Source organism: Gossypium hirsutum, chromosome D11 (genome assembly GCF_007990345.1).
Source record: "Gossypium hirsutum isolate 1008001.06 chromosome D11, Gossypium_hirsutum_v2.1, whole genome shotgun sequence".
In the NCBI taxonomy this organism is placed as follows: Eukaryota; Viridiplantae; Streptophyta; class Magnoliopsida; order Malvales; family Malvaceae; genus Gossypium; species Gossypium hirsutum.
The window spans coordinates 49,574,298-49,579,228 of NC_053447.1; the positions used below are offsets into that span (position 1 = coordinate 49,574,298).

General features: G+C 38.3%; 1 non-coding gene across 1 annotated transcript; it reads left to right on the forward strand.

The window, feature by feature from the left end:
- The first annotated feature begins 4,278 nt into the window (after positions 1–4,278).
- Positions 4,279–4,385, forward strand: LOC121223971 (small nucleolar RNA R71). The gene has a single exon (XR_005921435.1). It is a non-coding gene; the product is annotated as a small nucleolar RNA R71 (small nucleolar RNA).
- The last annotated feature ends 546 nt before the right edge of the window (positions 4,386–4,931 follow it).

The window sequence follows — 4,931 nt, forward strand, 5'->3', positions numbered from 1 at the left end:
AGAGGCATTATTTGTATGGTGAGAAGTGTATCATCTACACTGATCATAAGAGCCTCAAGTATCTCCTCATTCAGAAGAAACTTAATCTTAGGCATCGTAGATTGATTGAGCTACTTAAAGACTATGACTGCACCATTGAGTACCACCCTGGTAAGGCCAATGTGGTGGCTGATGCACTGAGTCATAGGGCTATGATTGATTTGAGGGTGATATTTGCTCGCCTAAGTTTATTTGTTGATGGTAGTTTATTAGCCAAGCTTTAGGTTAAACCGTCATGGATTTAGCAGATTAAGGGTAAGCAGTTGGAGGATGAGTCATTGGGTATTCGATTCTAGCAAATTGAGGGTGGTAGTACTATGGATTTTGGACTGGACAATGATGGGGTACTCTATTTCCATGGGAGAATCTGTGTTCTAAATGATACTAATTTGAGACAGGCCATACTAAGAGAGGCACATAGTAGCCCTTATGCTATGCATCCTGGCGATAATTAGATGTACTGAGACCTCCGTGAGTAATATTGGTGGCCAGGATTGAAACGTGAGGTTACTGATTTTGTGGGCAGATATCTGACTTACCAGCAGGTTAAGGCTGAGCATCAGGTACCTTCGGATTTGCTGCAGCTGGTTAAGATTCCTCTTTGGAAATAGAAGCGCGTAACTATGGATTTCATTAATGGGTTGCCTCTAACACCCACTAAGAAAGATTTAATATGGGTCATCATGGATCGATTGACCAAGTCTACCCACTTCATACCGGTTCGTACTGATTATTTTTTGCAGAAGTTGGTGAAGCTTTATATTCCTGAGATAGTGAGACTGCATGGAGTACCTATTTCGATCACCTCTGATAGGGATCCTCGTTTTGCGTCTCAATTTTGGAGGAAGTTACATGAGGCCCTAGGTTCAAGGTTGGACTTCAGTACTGTATTTCATCCTCAAATACTAGAGGATGATTCAGATATAGGAGGACATGTTGCGACGCTACCGCTCTGATCTTACACATATTGTCCCTATTGAAGAGATCGAGGTTAGGCCAGATTTGACCTTTGAGGAAGAGCCGTTTTCAGATTCTGGATTGTAATGTTAAGGTTCTGAGAAGGAAATCTATTCCACTAGTAAAGGGTCTATGGCATAATCATAGCACTGAGGAGGCCACATAGGAGCCTGATGATACGATGTATCAGTAGTGTACTAATCTATTTTGATCAGGTAAATTTCGAGGACGAAATTTTATTTAGGGGGTAAAATTCTAACGCCCAAAAATTTTAATTTTGGGTATTGTGGATGTGTGACACAATATCTGTCTACTTTAGTGGTTATGTGTTCTGGGTGTGTTTGGGAGGTCCCAAGTTCAAGCCAGGACTTGGGTAAATTTTGGTATTGTTATGAATAAGCTCTATCTTTGGTCAGTAGACTTTTAAGTAAAAGTTGGCAAATAATTAACAGAATGGGTTTGCTGGTCTGGTGCATAAGTGGAGTGTTGGTGTGAAGGAGGTCCTGTGTTCGAATCTTGGCGTGGGCATTATTTTTGCTAGTGCATCCAAGAGAGTTTGAGATGGACTAAAAATCTAAGTAGTGGATTTAGTGGGGAGTTTGATGGAGAGAAATAAGGGATTAGGGTGTTATCAAATATTCTGTTCACTTTTTTTCCTTTTTTTACTTTCCCCAAAATCCCTCCACCCTCTTATCATTTTTCACTTCATTGCCGCTAAAGATCTGCTCTCTTTCACCCTTTATCTTCTTGATTTTTCTTTTCCTACTCTGCCTCATGTCGCTCCATGTTTGTCTGTGATCGTTCGGTAAGTTTTAAATAAGTGATATGTCTTCATTTGTTAACTTTCTTCTAAAGTGTTTTGTTTATGCCAATTAAGGGAGGATTCAAGGGCTCGTAATCACCAATCGGAGTCTTATTTTTTGTGGGAATTATTGTTCATCGGTTCAAGGTAAGGTTTAGTTGCTTATTGGTTAAAACCTCGATACGAGTTCGATTTGGGATCACGTTATGTAAGATTAAATTAGTGTTATTTGTTCAATTATAGGCTTTGGAGTGCTCGGGGACTGTTTTAGCATCAAACAAAACCAGGTGTGTACCCGAAACGCAGAAAATGGGATTCCGTTAAAAGCCAAAATTGCTTGCTGTTTGGATAGCAGCAATAGGCTAAATTTGAAAAATCACCATAAATTGTGAAAATTGAATTAGAGGATGAAAAAAATATGGAATTAAAGCTTATTAAGTCTAGCTTTTCATAGAAGAAACGTGTAAGGAATGGAATTGTAAATCGTGAGATATAATCAATTTTCTGAGACAAATTCAGAATGAATTCGGGTTGCCCTGTTCTAACTTTGAAAAATCATCAAAAATTGGAGAAAAATAATTTGGGGTTAAAATTTATATTTTTAAATTATTAATGAGTCTATTTTCAATAGAAACAAATGGTAATATGGTCCAAATTTTTTACTAAGAGAAAATTAATTTTTAGCAAAGAAAGGTCGAAGCTGTCAGACAGTAAAACAGGGGTAAGATTGAAGATTTTACTGTACTTATTGGCTGAACCAAAAATTCTGAAAATTTTATGGTAGAAAGGTATTTGAGTCTAGTTTCAAATACATCAAGTGAACCTTTGTTTGCTAAAAATTAATTTAGTAACAGTAAATCTTTGAAGGAACATATAAGTAAATAGTGAAAACATATATGAATATTTAGCTAGCACGGGTTAAATTAAAAATGGACCTCACAGCCAAGGCCAATTTGGGCCGAGTGGGCACATAATTTTGTGGGCCCGCACGAGCAGACGACATGGGCATGTGAGCCCATTTTCACTGAATTGATTGCTAAGGTTGCACGGGTCGCCCAAGTCGACTATGAACCTACTATAGGGTCGGTAAGCATCACTTAGACCCCTAATTGTACGAACTGACTGTTTGATTTATATATGTGTTGAGCATGATGATAGTATGCTTGTATACTGAACTGGTTATATGTACTGATGTCCTGAGATAGCATGTCATGACTTGTATGTTGCATTGCATGGGGTTGGGTTAATTATATTTGGAAGAAGTGTACTAAAAGGCTCTTAAGCCTAACATACTGGCAGCTCAGCTGCAAATTACTATTTAGTGCCGCATTCGGTACTACCTAGAGTGTAGGGATGGGTGGGTTGATTTGATCCCCACATAGAGTGTAGGGTTGGACGGAGATGGTGTGTAGAGGCCGGTTGGGTAGGACTTTGTTACTGAATGCTGCATGACTTCTACTGATACTGTGGTGGGCTAATGCCCTACTGCATATTTGATACTTTACTGGGATGGGCTAAGGCCCAAACTGTTACTGATACTGAAAAAGGGCTTAGGCCCAGATTGCTTTATATGTGCACTGTGATTTGCTATTGTTTGTTTTCTGTGGAATTACACACTGAGTTTTCGTAAACTCACTCCTTTTGTTTAAATGTGCCCAGGAAATCCCCAGATCTAGACGACTCGGTGCGGTGGAGGACTCAGCGGTGACCACGGTTTTGGACTTTCATGTTTTTAACCCATATTTACAATAATTGGTTTTATTTCTATTCTATTTTTACTGGCTAATTTTTTGGGTTGTAATTGGACTTTCGGACTTTGGTTTTGGGTTTTAATTATCTTTACCTTATGGTTTACAATTGCTAGTAGTAGGAAACCTCAATTTTCAAAAGAAACAAATGTTTCTCCTAAACGCACGATTAATTAATCTATTCTAAAAGCTTCCGCAAACGAATAACTTTTTGAAACTCACGATTAAATGAGCAGCACAATTTTGGAACTAATAAGATATTAAGATAAGGAATTCAATGGAAATGGTTTTAACACGTTGGCACGATTTTCAAACAACCTATCATGTGAAATCGCTAGATCTGGCCATAACGTCTGGGCCGAGTTCGGGGTGTTACAAAACAAGTGTCTTTCCCCATAATAAACACATGCTACATTTTTGAATTGATTCAGTGGCTGAGCTACAAAATTATTAAACTCGTTAGTAGTAAAGTTTTTAAGCATTGAAGATGTCAAAGATACTTGAGATGTGAGTGAAGTGAGAGCGTCCACTTCATGTACTCTTGTAAACTGTCTTCCTGACACTCTTCGGTTGGTTGGCCATTGGTAATTGTTGCTGACAATTCTCTCAATGATTTCATAAGCCTCATTATAATACTTAGAAAGGAGAACACCATTAGCAGAAGTATCTATTCCCATCCTCGTGTGAGCATTGAAACTGTTAAAGAACGTCTCTAATTGGATGCAATATGGGATTCTATGATGAGGGCATCTTCGTCATAGTTTTTAAAATCTTTCTCATGCCTTATATAAGGACTCGTCATCCATCTATTGGAAGGTAGTGATCTTATTCCGTAACTTAGCATTCTTGCTAGGTGAGGAATGCTTCATAAGGAATCGTTCTACTAACTCATCCCTTGTAGTAATGGAATCTGGTGGCAATGAGTTCAACTAGGCTCGAGCTCTGTCCCTTAGTGAATATGAGAATAACTTTAATCTTAGTACTTCTTCAGGTACTACGAATAACTTGAAGGAGTCACTCACCTCCATAAACAGTCTGAGGTGAAGGTGAGGATCCTCATTTGACATTCCACTCAATTGACCCATTGTCTAAAGCATCTGGAACATGACTAGCTTCAGCTCAAATTATTGTGCCTCGATTTTGGGTATCCTAATACTTGGATTAAGTTCAAGAAACATTGGCACGACATACTGTCTTAGAGCTCTATCACTATCATCAGTATAAAGGATAGGAGTTTGAGCATGATTAGCTTCATTTCCTTTATTTTGGTTCTCAAGGTTCATTTCTTTAGTCCTTCTTTGAGCTGCTTATCTTCTTCTTTGTCAAAAAATCCTTTTAATTTTAGGATCTATGGGGAGTAATTCGATAATTTGATCAATACTCAT